Source organism: Phocoena phocoena, chromosome 2, assembly GCF_963924675.1.
Source record: "Phocoena phocoena chromosome 2, mPhoPho1.1, whole genome shotgun sequence".
In the NCBI taxonomy this organism is placed as follows: Eukaryota; Metazoa; Chordata; class Mammalia; order Artiodactyla; family Phocoenidae; genus Phocoena; species Phocoena phocoena.
Genome location: NC_089220.1, coordinates 10431816 through 10445382, shown reverse-complemented (window position 1 = coordinate 10445382; position 13567 = coordinate 10431816). Strand labels below are relative to the sequence as shown.

Below are 13567 nucleotides of genomic sequence, written 5' to 3'. Positions count from 1 at the left end.
CTCGGCTCTGAGAAAAGCAGAGACATCACACAGCCTTATCCCAGAGGCTCTGGAAGACCTAGGCCCAACTGGAAAGAATTGCCTGGAATTGCAGAAGGAATGGAAGTGAGGGAAAGAGAGAGAGAAAAAGGGAGAGGGAGGGAGGGAAAGAGAAAGGGGGCTGGTAAGGGAGGACAGATGGACAGACAGACAGACAGACATTACTAGTTTGGGGCAGTTCTTCAAGACGTGAATATATGCAAAAGAATCAAAACTATGCCCCAGACTTAATAATAGGCACCTCGAGGGCTTCCCTGGTGGCGCAGTGGTTGAGAGTCCGCCTGCCGATGCAGGGGACACAGGTTCGTGCCCCAGTCCAGGAGGATCCCACATGCCGCGGAGTGGCTGGGCCTGTGAGCCATGGCTGCTGAGCCTGCGCGTCCGGAGCCTGTGCTCCGCAACGGGAGAGGCCACGGCAGTGAGAGGCCCGCGTGCCGCAAAAAAAAAAAATAATAATAGGTACCTCGAAGGGTACAACAGTGACAGATTTCCCAAAGGAAAATGACAGGGAATAGTAACAGGGAATAGTGACAGATTTCCCAAAGGATACCATGGGTGGCTTCATTATTAAATTACTATTATTGATGATGTTGTTATTGTTATAATCATCAAGGTGTAATTTACATATAGTGAAATGCAGCCATCTTAAGTGTACCATCTGATCAGCTTTGACAAATGCATCCACCAGTGTAAGCCACACCTCTTATCATGACATAGAATATTTCCATCACCCCAGAAAGCTTCCCTGTGGCTCCTTCTAATCAATCCCTACCCTGTTGGCAACCAGCAAAACCCTGTTTTGCTTTCTAAAGTCACAGATTAGATTTGCTTGTTCTTGAAATTCACATAAATGGAATCATGCCGTGTGTTTTTTTGTTTGCTTCCTTCCTATAGCAGTGGTTTTGTTGATTCACCCACATGGCTGCATATTTCAGTAATTGCTTCCTTTTATAGCTGAGATGTATTCCATTGTATGGATATACCGCAATTTGTTTATCCTGTTCACCTGCTGATGGACACCTAGGCTGTTCCCAGGTTTTGACTTTTGTGAACAAAGCTCCTATAAACATTTGCGCACATGGTACAGACATACTCTCTTGATAGAGACATGTGTTCCTATTTCTCTCGGATAAACAGCTAGGAATGGGATCACTGGATCCTGTGGTTTGTGTATGATTAACTTTGTAAGGAATTGCCGTGCTGTTTTCCCCAAGTGCTTGTACTCTTGTATACTCCTGTTGGGAACAAGGAAAGATGGAGAGAAGGGAGTGGTTACAGGTTACCAAACTGTTATCAAATTGTGGCATTGTTGCGTCTGGATTAGGAGATCCAGGAAGCCTTTATGTGCTTCCCAGGGAACAGCTGCTAAAGCCCCATTAACAGGTGCAAGGTCCCCAGAGGTGGAGCTCAGATCCTCACAGAGACCAAGCAGATTCAGAAATGCATCCTAAGAAATGACTGGAACAAGGATGCCACTGAGCCACATGGCTGCTCTCAGCCCGGTGAAAGCGGGCCTTTAGAAACTCCAACACTGAAAAGAGAGAATATAGAATTCAAAAGGGGAATAAACTCTGGAATAAGGGAGAGGCAATCCAAAAGGATTCTCATTTTTCCCCATGATGAACTTCTTCAGTGCTTTTTCTGTGAAATATCAAACACAAAATCCTTCCCCCTCATTGTTCATCTTCGGGGTGCCTCTGGCTTCGCTGTCTCCCCAGGGTGACTGGGCACAGATATTCCCCACAACAGTGGTCATTGCTGGAGAATCAGAAGAGCAACCAGATACACGGGGTCCCAGCCCCAAATGGTTTGCATTTTCACTGCCAAGGGAAGCAATTTTGTTTTCTGTCGATTCTACCACCCAGGCTATGACACCTCTGGGCAAGTGTCCAGGGCCAAGCCTGCAGCCCATGGGAACCCTCACACCAGTGGCCCACAATTTACCCAACACTCCCATGGCCAGGGCATTCATCTACCAGTGTGTGGTCTCAGTCAGGGGCAGCATCCCTCCTGGGGGCATTTGGAAATCCGGGGGCGGGGGCTGTCTTTGGTCGCCTAGCAGCTATGGATATTAACAACAGTGACCCGGATATTCCCACACAAGGTAGACGTGTCCCTCCAGAATGCCACCAGGGCCCCTGTTGAGAAATTCCATCAACTTGAAACAGAAGAAAGGGTTGATTCTAAACGGCGTTTGGAATTAGACGCTAAATTTCAGAGTGCTGTCTTGTGATGTTCTTTTCTTTACATTCGCTGTTAATGAGGTGGGAATTTCCTTCTTGCTGACTTTTTTCAAACACAGTTGATAATGAAAGCAGGGAGGTTTGTTCTAGAGGGTCCTTCTGCAGAGGGTACCCCTCTAATATTCAGCTCACCACTTGCATGTGAGGAAACCACCCCAAGCAAAAATACTACCAGATATGAAAAGAGGGAGGTGTTTTGTGAAACAGTCCAAGGCGTAAATCTTGGATTTTGCCAAGAAAACAGCTATTGTGTTCAAAGAATGCATCCTTATTTATCCTTGCTTGACTCATTCCTTTTACATTAGAAAAGATCAGGAGATGTTGGAGTCTGAGGAAGCCTAGGAGGTGTCATTTCAGAAAAGAGAATAAATGCTGAGGCTCAGGAGCAAGCAGCTTTCCCAGGGGCCAGGATTAGGACCCCAGGATCTTTAGGCTGCAGGCCAGGTCTGCCCCTGCCTGAACTTCCTTCTCACTGGGCGTGGCCAGTACTACCTTCCAGATGCGATAAGACCGCTTACCCTGTGGGCAGACGGATGGCTCATATTCGAGAAGACAGAATCATGAAGGTTCTCACTCATTCATTCATTTGTTCATTCATCCACCACACATTTACTAATCACCCTCTGTGCCTGGCACCGTGCTAGGAGCTGGGAGTACAAAGATGAATTAGATGTAAACTGTGCCCTTCCCGGGTCTAATGCCAGCTGACCAAGACCTGATCACCTTGCTCAAGGAGGCAGCAGGCTCCCAGAGGAGAGGAGTCACAGGAGGTGCTGATGTGCAAGGCGAAGGTCACTTGTGGCCGAGGAGAGGAAGCCACTTGGCGCCAAGGTTCAAGGGGAGGGTGATGCCTTGTGAGAGGCAGGTGGGCAGATGGAGGAGGGTGCTGAGGCCACCAGAGCGTGAAGCCCCTGACACGAGGCTGCCGCGGAGCTGACTTCTCTGTCACTCCCCCTCGCTCCCCGCCAAGATTCTGCAAACACGACAGACAGGCAGGAGCTGTCATGATATCTCAGGGGTCACGACACCCTCCCTCCTGGGACTCAATGAGGCTTTGTCTGCTGTATTCATTAAACACCCCTGATGCCTGTAAAGATAATGAGACTGGCAACCAGAGAGCGATTTAGAACAACACGGACTCAGTTTTGCTTTTTCGCAGTAGCTGCCGTCTTTTCAGTCAAGAAACGCAGCGTTAAAAGCTTATATTTGGGACTTCAGCTTCCGGCCAAGGTGGAGTACGTTAAAGGCCCAGAGTTGGCACCACTACCCATCCCCTCCCAACGTCTAAAAGATGTACCAAATATACAAAACAATGGTCTCAAAACAATGGACATCAAGGCAACAAAAGGCAGTGAGAGACAAGAAACAAAGGAGGTGGGAGTTCCCTGGAGGCCTAGTGATCGGGATTCTGGGCTTTCATTGCTGTGGCCTGGGTTCAATCCCTGGTGGGGGGAACTGAGATTCCACAAGCTGTGCCGCGCAGTCAAAAAACAAAACAAAAACAAAAACAGAGACGGTGAGCGGTACGGCTGCCCCAGCTTACTGCCTGGAGACAGTTTCTAAATATCAGTCCTGGAAGGGAGATGCGGCCCAGGTCCAGCCCACTGAGAGCATCGAGGAAATGGGGCTGAGAGGAAGCAAGAGAGATGAGGCCCCTCCCCAAGGGCACCTGCAGAAAGGCAGAGGGAGCCAACAGTACCCACAAATAAATAATTACAGATTATGGCAAGTGCTAGAAAAGAAATGGAGAAGAGGCTGAGCTGCCCCCACAAGTGTCTGGAAAAGAAGCAGTTGGGGGCAGAGGGGTCGCTTTGGATGTCGCCATCTGAACGGTATCACGGGGGCTAAGGAGATTCCTGCTGGGGTGTGTGGACCTGCCTGAGGTCCGGTGTCACAGAGGAACTGCGTGAGGTCAGCTGCTCTCTGGGACAAGCGCCTTTCCTGTATTCCTCACTGGGGTATTTGTGTCTATCAAATGGGACGACAGAGACAGTGTTCTCGAGGGTACCAGGAGTACCTCCCTCCCTTGCGTGGCACCAACTCTGAGGCCGCTATTAGTCCCCCTTCTGCAGTGGGGACACACAGGCAGGGGCCTGCCAGGATTGGAACCAGGTGTGCCTTGTGACAACACTCATGGCCAACTCAGTGCATATTTACCTTGGACCTGGGGCCTGCCACTTCCATCTCTTCTTCAGAGCCCGCTGTGCACTGGCGATGTTTGATTGACAGGAGGGGAACTGAGTGGGGCATGAATGAATCAAAGGAACAGTGAGTTGGGTGGAAACAACCTTAGTTTTGCAAGATATTTTTCAAGGATTGCTAGAAGGGAGTGAGAGCCATGTTCTTTGTTTTAACCTGACGTTTCCATTGTGAGATGGAGGCTGTGATTTATCCCTGGCTCGGCCTCTGGACCCGCATGTGGCCACCTGCGGAGGCCAGCCCCACGCTCACGTGGCTCAGTGTTTCTTGAGCGCAGCCTGATTGCCAGGCCCTGCTGGTGACACCACGCGCATGCAGTAGCCTCTAGGGCATCCTTAGACATCTCTAACTTTCACAGTCTGGTGACTCATGCCCAGGCTACCCGAGTGGCTTCCCAACTGCTGCCCAGGAGCTGGCCTTGGTCACGGCCAGGTGAGGAGGTGTGACCTGCACAGAAAGCTGCTTCCTGCCCCTCGCAGCTCAGCTCCCGGCCCGCTGGGCGGATCACAGCCACTGAGCGTGGGCTGCAGTGTCAAGGGTCCCCTGAGCTGCAGAGACCCGTCTCCTTTGAGGGGCTGATGTCTGTAGACACGCTTCCCAAACCACAGCGGACACGCTCAGCCTTTGCTGTGGAAACTGAGGTCAGAAGCTGGCCCGGGCCTCGCGACACGGCCAGGGACTCGTTACCCTTGGGCATCAGGTGCTGCCCTGGGCTTTGGGAGCAGATGCGAAGGGGGCCACACAGCCCCGATAGGGACGGTCTCGGGGCACAGTTGGCCCTCAGAGTGGGTGGGCTCCGTTTCACCTCCACACCCTGCCGCCCACGTGGAGGGTCTTGAGGACTCTGTCCAGCATGTCTAGGAATCGTGCACACGCTGCAAGTTGATGGAGTGTCTGAAGAGCCTTTAAGAGGATGGTTACTCTCGTCTTGCCTCTGCCTGCTCGCCTAAAACCCCTGTTGGTTTTATGTGGCTCACGAGGACAGCAAGGGGTCCAGGACCTTTGCTAGTACATTTGTGCGGTGGCAACACCCGGCCCCCAGACCCTTCAGACAAAGGAGGACACGAGGCCGGGAGGAGGGGAGGGACAGACCTGGGCTTCCCGTCCCCCAGCCCTGCTTTATGTGCTGCCGCCAAGGACCGTGAAGGACCTGGATTCTCAGAAGTTCCTTCACGGGCTGACGGCCCTTTCCCTTCACTGCCTCGGGGTCCCCAGCCCCACCTCTGTTGGGCTGCTTGATACAGACCCCAAATCCAACGGCGACGGCCCCTCCCTCTCACGCCCCACACAGAGCCCATTGTCTGCGGGACACAAGGGACCAACTCAGGCCGCTGCTCTCCATTCACCGGCACAGGCCTCCACTGGGAGGTCTGTGCCAGGGGCGTCCACCCCGCTGCCTGGGCCAGCTTGCGGGGAGGCGCTCACTCGTTTCCTACCGGCACGTTGCCAGCGTGTGTGGCCGGACTTTAAACTACAGATACAAGCTCAGACCTTGATGCTTTACACAACGCCCTGCAATCAGCCCCCGTTTCTGGAGAGAAAGGAGAAGGCTCGTTTGAGTTGCTCCGATGAAAGCAGTGAGCATCGGCGCCTCAGCGCGGGGGCTCCTTCCACCCCTTCTCGGCCACTGGGAATCTGGCTTTGGGGGCAGCACAGAGACCCCCCTTTTCCATACGTCTTCCCCATTCCTCCCCCAGACCCGAGGTTCCCACAGCAGGAAGCCCCAGGCTGCCTAGGACGAGCAGGCAGAAGGCGTGAATTCTCTGCTCCTGGGGGGGCCTCAGCAGTTTGCCTTTTCTAGAACCCAGGGCCCCTCCCTCTCCACCCTGCAGGTTGGACACTGCAGCCTGAATGGGGGTCCCTGGCCTCCAGGGCGGCCGGGGAGGGGCAGTGTTCCGGGGAATAAGTGCTGTGACGGCGCGGAGGGCCATCTGTCTTGCCCACTACGCCTCCCGCAGTCCTGTCGCTGGTCTCCACTGACTTCCACACCCAGCCCGGGAGCCCCCTTCCTGTTCCTGCCAGCCGGGCTCTGGGGGCTGTTGCAGCTGAGCATTGCCTGGCTTTCGTCTGCTGTAGATGGACTTCGTTGGTCCACGGAAGCGCGGGAGGCCTTGGCCAGCCTCTGGTGAGGGGCTCTGCCAGGAGACAGACCTCAGTTGGCCACCAGGGCTCCAGAGGGGCTGGAGCCACAAGGGCCAGCCAGGCTGGACATCTCCCTGGGCTTCACAGGGAGGGCTGCCCAGGGCCCCTGGACCTCCCCTCTCTGTGCTACCAGTGGCCCCCGCAAACATCCTCCCCACCTCGGCTTCTTTTCCGCCACTGCTACGTGTGTGTGCAGCCTCTCTCAAATCCCCACCTTCTGTGCTGGAAGCATCCATCAGTGAGCTGCCTCCTTCCTGTCCTGCCCTCGTTCCAGGCTCAGACCCCAGCCTGGGGGTCAGCACGCCCTCTGCTCCACAGCTAGGCCACCCGTGGCCAGTGTGGCTGAGCGCTCCGACCTCCTCTCCACCCGCCTCTCCCTGACTCCTGGGGAGCCCTGTCTGGTTATCACTGTCACCAGGCCCCTCCTCCCTGGGGTACCTCCCCCAGTTCAGCACAGTGGCTCTTCGAAGGACCTGGAAGGATCTGGGGTTAAATTCCAGATTCCAACCCTGGAAAAATCATTTAATCTTTTAGATTTAATCTCAATTTAAATTCCACTATAAATAGGGAGGAAACAACAGCACCTCCTCCACCGGGCTGGTGCAAGGATTAAATGAGATATGAGATCAGAGAGCTCACAGCAGACACCCCTTAGCTGCCCCCGCATCCTTCCCCTTCTCCCTTGCAGAACCCCAGTTCTCCTCCTGTGTCCCTGATCCCCTCTACAGGGCCCAGGCTCTGGGGAGGCGGGACCAGCCCAGGAGGTGGGTTTTCAGTGGTCTCAGCCAGGCCTGGTTGTTCCAGCCCTCTGGCCCTAATTGGATCAGAGGTGGGCACGTCATGCAGTTCTGGCCAATGACACGAGGGGAACAGTCTGCTGGGCGCTTCCAGACCTGTCTCCTTGCTGTTAGAGGCATGAAAACAGGCAGGCTTCTTTCCCTGTGGACACTGCCATGCCCTTCTTTACCACCAAATAGAGCAGCTTTGGGGGCGCTGAGGGTGCTGGCGTGGAGGGTGGGTGGATTGCAATGCGAAGTAGGGTGGCCTCCAGGGGCGACTTTTGAGCAAAGACTGAGATTTGGTAAGAGGGTTCATCATGCAGGTACCTGAGGGAAGAGCCAAAGCAAAGGCCTTGAGGTCACTGCAGGCCTGGCATGTTGGCATGACGTGGGCAAGGGGAGGACGGGAGGAGATGAGATGGCTCAAGGTCTGGAGGCCATGAGAGAGGTGTGGGCCTTTACACTGAGAAATGAGGTGCTATTGAGGGGTCTGGAGAGGGGGTGGTGAGATGTGACTTACACATTGGCTCAATCACTCTGTGTTTAGAGTAGACTATAGACCGTGTGTGTGTGTGTGTGTGTGTGTGTGTGTGTGTGTGTGTGTGTGTGGCAGGGGATGTGTGCCAGTGTGGGAAGCTGGGAGGATACTGCCCATAGCCCAGGAGAGAGCTGACGGTGGCTCAGATGGGGGTCAGCAGTGGAAGTGGTGGGCAAAGGTAGATTCTGAATATGTTTGGAAGGTAGGGTTCACGAAAGCTTGGATGTGGGTGTGAGAGACAGAGAAGAGGTAAGGATGACTTGAAGGATTTGGGGCTGAGCAAGCAGAAGGATGGAGCTGCCATCAAGGGACGGGGAAAGCTGGGGCAGGACAGGCTTGCTGGGTGTGGAGGTCGGGAGTAAAGTCTGAAATTCCCATCACACACCCAAGGGAGATGGCAACCCAGCAGCGGGATCTAGATTCTGAGTTCAGCAGCAAGGGCTCTGCTGGAGGCATAAATTTGGGAGCTGTCAGCACCCAGTCCTGAGAGGGGATGAGATCATCAAGTGAGGAAGCGTGAGCAGAGTGGAGAGGAGGGTCCAGCCTGAGCCCTGGGGAGCTCCACGGGAAGAGGCCAAGGAACAGAGAAGGAGGCAGCAAAGGAGGCTGGGAGGAGAGGCCAGCAGGGAAAGGGGCCAAGGAGATGTGGGGTCCTGTGGCCAAGTCAGAGCAGGACGTCAAGGAGGAGGGGACAGTCCGCTGCAGCTGACGGACAAACGCCACGAGGCTGAGAGCCAGCCGCTGAATGGAGCAACATGGCGGTCACCGCTGACCACCACACGGGTGGTTTTGCAGAAACGCTGGAGGAAGCTTGACCGGGGCCATCTAGGAGGGGATGTGGGGAGAGGAAATGGAAACAGCAAGTATGCACAGCTTTTTGGTGGAGTTGTGTTGCAAAAGGGAACAGCAACATGGAGCCGTAGCTGGGGCGAGCAGTGGTAGCGAGAGAAGGATTGATTCTAAGACGGGAGATGAAGCGTGTGTGAGTGCTGGTGGGCGGGACCCAGGAGAGGGGGCGGCCTGTGCACAGGTGGCAGGAGCTGTGCTGTGGAGGAAAGGTGGGGGGATGACAGGTGAGAGTCAGTGGAAGCTGCCTTCGGAGGGAGGCCAGGCCAGCGCCAGGGCTGAGAGCAGGATGGGGGAGGGGTGGGCGTTCCAGGGGAGCAGAGAAGGTGATCCGATTTTCTAGGAGGGCAGGTGGGTGACTGGTCTGGCTGGGGAAGGGAGGAGCTTGAAGGGCCAGTGATGTGAAGGCGAGTCCAGTTCCAGGTTGGCCATTGTGCCCAGCCGCCTTCAGCTGCCGGCGGTGGGCAGCCGGGTTTGCCCAGCGTGTATGATGAAGTGGGTGCACCCGGGGGAGTGAAGACGGTGCTGGACCAGAGGCGGAAACTGAGGCACACCGCCTGGTCACGTGAAGACGCCCAACTCCACTTGGGTGGGTGGTGGAGCTGGGATTTGAACCCAGACATCTGGCTCCAGGGCCAACCCGTAACTGCTACAGAGACCAAAAACCAGCGAGCCAGCAAATCCAGGGGAGCAATGCCGGGTGTGGAAAGGGAAGATCGGTGTCACCTTGGGCTGTGGGGAAGCCTCTCTGAGGAAGTGGCATTTTGGTCGAGCCCTATAGGGTTGGGGACAGGGGACAGCCCTATGGAAAGGTCCTGTCTGGGTTGGCCTAGGCTGCAAGGGAAAGAATGGGGAATGGGCAGCTGGTGCCCCCAGCCTCTGCTTCCCCCCTGGTGATGGGGCCACCCCGCTAAAGCCCTGCTGAGGGGCTCTGGGCCCTTCCATCCGTGAGTCCCAGCTGGTTCCCTGAGCTCCACGAGATGCTCACTCCTCTGATTTATTTACTTCTGCCCGCGTCCCGGGCACGGAGCCCAGCGTGGCCGCTTATGGTAAAGGACACGGTTCTCAGGATCGGCTCCTGGGGGGGGCATTAAGAAAAAACCCAATACATTATTAATAATTGTCTCCATCGTTCCCGTGCCTAATTAGGAAAGGAAAATTATGAATTGGATTGAAGTGTGTATGGTGGGGGCAGCCTTGGTGTTTCCTGATGCCAGGGAGAGGCCTGGGTGGAGGCCTGAGAACAGGAGGCCGCTGCCTGGGGCAATTAATTTTGCCTCTGATGGCGACTGCAGAACACATCTCCCCTTGTTCTTCACCCAAACAGCCCTCTTTGTGAGGCTCCTCAAGGCCGGGACTTGTACTCAGCAGCTCTGCTATCTTTCAGGAGCTGCAGCCCACACTTTCTCTGTGCCCGGCCCTGGGGACCCTCCCCAGATCTGCCAAGCCTTCGGTTCCCACCCAGGGCTGCAGATGGACTGCTGCCTGGAAGGGCTACGTTCAGCCAGCTTAGAACAGCGCAGCGCTGTCCAGAAGTGAGGAGACGGTGCCACAGGGGAAAGCTCTAGGGAACCACCTGAGCCCACCCTCATTGCCCCGACTCCTCCTTGTTCGAGGACAAATCCATTCACTCCCTCAACAGCTATCTGCTAAGAGCCTACGACATGCCACGCACTGGGCTAGGTGCTGGGGAGAGGAAGGTTGGCAAAAACACACAGGGACACTGCCCTTGTGGTCCAGTCTGCTGAAGAATGGACACTAATTCACTAACCACCAGCTAAATGTACATTTGATTCCCGCCTCACCGAGATACTGGGCACGTGCCTTAGGTACAAAAAGCAGGAAACTACAGAACAAAAAAATAAGAATTCCCCGAACACGAAGACCCAACACAGGTTGACAGAGCGTGATGGGCTCATCTTCGTTAGAGGCTCATGACCTTGGGACGGGAACATGCTCCCAATGGTTTATGTTAAATGCCCAGCAGAGCCCCAGCACCGAGTTGATACTCAATACCTGTTGGAGAACTTTCTCCCTTTCCAGACGGCACTTAGATGATGGGGTCTCATGACTGCCCAGTCAGGTAGAATCTGCTCGGTCCAAACAGCTGTCATCACTGTGAAGAGGGGTTCAGGATCAACTCAGCCCAAGGGTCAACAAACTCGGGCCCACAGGCCAAATCTGGCCCACTACCTGCTTTTGTAAATAAAGTTTTATAGAAACACAGACACGCGCCCATTTGTTTACATATTGTCACGGCTGCTTTCTTGCTGCATCGGCAGAGTTGAGTAGCCGCAGCAGAGACTGTATGGCCTGCAAAGCCTAAGTTATTTGCTCTCTGGCCTTTTACCCCTCCCTAACTTCCGGTGGTCTTCGGCTGAGATTCTCAGACAAGCTTAGAAAACTGATCTGAGAGACCCCTGAAATTATACCGCGTATTTGCATTTTACAAGTACACGTTCCACTCCTTCCATTTTATATTTTAGAAAGTCCCTTTACTCCAAATGTCACACCAGTGCCCTGGTGGGGAGGTGTCTAGACATGTGACACAGGGCTCTGTTCTGTCTGGGAGTTTTAACAGTGCCAGTCTTGACTTGGCACCCACCGCACCCGCTAAGTGGTCAGTTACCGGGGGCACAACATTCCCTGGAAGGCGGGTGGGGAGCATCTACTGTGGTAATATGCTAGGTACCATCCGCGGCCCTGCTGCAGGGGCAAACAACAAAGGGCAGGGTCACCACCATAACACGTTTGGTGGCTCTTCAAGTCAGGTCTAGGGCCCGTGAGTGGAGGCAATGGGACGGGGGCAGATTTAGGACTGACCGCCCCAGGAGCTGCCGACACTAACTGTCCTTCATTGCAGCAGGCTGATTCCTAAGGCTGGGACAGCCCGCCGCTTTGGCGTTAGGCTCCAGGATGCTTCTGGCTCCTGCTCTGTGGAAAGGCTTAGCCTCACCTTAGCAGTGGCACAGGCGGCTCGGTTCCATTCCTCCTCTGACAGTTCTAAGCGCACAGGAGAGCCTCTGGCCCCTCCTTCCTCCCACTGGCCCCTCTCATGGGTACATCGCGGGGTCTTTTTATTTGTTGGGCATTTGGACATCAGCTGCTGCAGCTGCCTTGCCCAGACTTGGCTGTGAAGGTGTGGGAGGTAAGGCGGGAGCTGCTTCCCACCTGTGCTGAGGTGCAGGGGGCATGCAGCTACCTTGACTTCCCTGGGCACCTGTACTTTCTTTAGAAGACTGCCTGGGGCTGCTAGAGTGGCCGAGCACAGGCAGAGAACCTGGGAATTTACTCCTCCAAAGCCCAGAGAGTCCTCAACCCATGACAGGTACCAGGTGGGACAGTCAGCCTTTGCCACTGGCTGGGGACGATGGTGAGACATCACCAAGCCTCCAGAGCACCCTACGGGGTCAGGCTCAGGCCTCCTGGACTCTCATTTGGCTTCCTCCCCGCCCTGTCCCCCCTCCTCTGTTGCCTTCCTGTCTCCCCTGGGAACGCCTCCTTTAAGAATCCTTGTCTCTGAGGACAGGTTCCACGTCAGGAGCCCTAGACTCGAGGTCACCATGGTACCGAAAGATCGTGGCCTGCCTTCTAAGGCCTCAAATAAAATTACATCCCAACGAGATTCATGTGTGATTTCTATGTTCTGGAAGATTCCTTCCCAGAACCACCCTTTGCTAATTCTCTGGACTGAGCCTAAGTTCTGTTTAAAAGGTCCCTGTTGGGTTAACCCAAGGATGATTTTTGTCCTGAAGGCGACTACAAAGGGACAGTGACACAGCTGAAAAAGATCACTGCTGCTCAATTGGTCTCTGTTAAAAAAGGAAGAAACCTGCAATGTCTGTAGCTTTGGGGCAAAACCAGAGTATTAAGAAGGAAAGAAACCTGTATGGATGGTCCATGGCTGTGCTCCGACAGAGTAGCCCCCCGCCACATGTAACACCTAAATTTAATTAAATTAACAGTTCAGTTTCTCACTTGTACTAGCCATATTTTAAGTGCTCAGTAGCCACACGTAGCTAATGGCTACCATACTGGACAGCACGGATACAGATCATTTACGTCATTGCAGGAAGTCTGCTGGATGGCACTTCCAGGTGTCCAGGGTGATGAGAGGTGAGACGTTCTGCTTCGCTTTCCAAAAAGGGAGCCAAGAGTAGTTTTCATACCTCATGGAAAGCAAAATGAGACAGCCACACATATGACGACTGTGCTCTTTTCAAAGCCCTTTTTTCTTCAGATTCTTTTCTTTCATTCTCATTTCTCCTCCCCCACAAATAGGCCAAGGCAGGAACTCTGAGCATCATTTTACAGGTAAGGAAACTGAGGGTTCCTCGGGACCAAAGAGGCAGAGTCACAGAGCGAGTCAGAGCTTCTGAGCTGTAAGGCCTCCGCTGCCACTGCTGGGAGGTTCCAGGACAATGACAGCAGCTGGGAGGCCCAACAAGTCAGCTCTCTGAGGAGCTGTAAGTGTGCTGGGGCGCAGCCTAACACCCACGCTTGGCAGACACACTCAACAGCCATGTGGCTTGGTGAGTGGAACACGTGACCCAGAGTGGTCACTCTGTCTTTGAGATAATGAAGCAGTGGCTCTGCCCTCCGTGACGAGCAGCTGTGCAGTGGTTTCACTGCAGGGGAACGGGGCCAGGCCCACGAGAACCCCACCATCACACTCCCCGTGGACAACTTCCGTGACGCTGGCCTGTCTGAAGGATGGGGCAAGCTGACCCTGGGCAGAAGGTCTCAACTTGGCAGCTGGCTCCTGCCTGGGAATTCTGTTC

The 13567-nt window shown here is 54.5% G+C and overlaps 1 protein-coding gene across 2 annotated transcripts in view; it reads right to left on the bottom strand.

The window, feature by feature from the left end:
• PRIMA1 (proline rich membrane anchor 1) overlaps positions 1 to 13567 on the bottom strand; it is a 60690-nt gene that overhangs the window by 14729 nt on the left and 32394 nt on the right. The window lies entirely within an intron of this gene.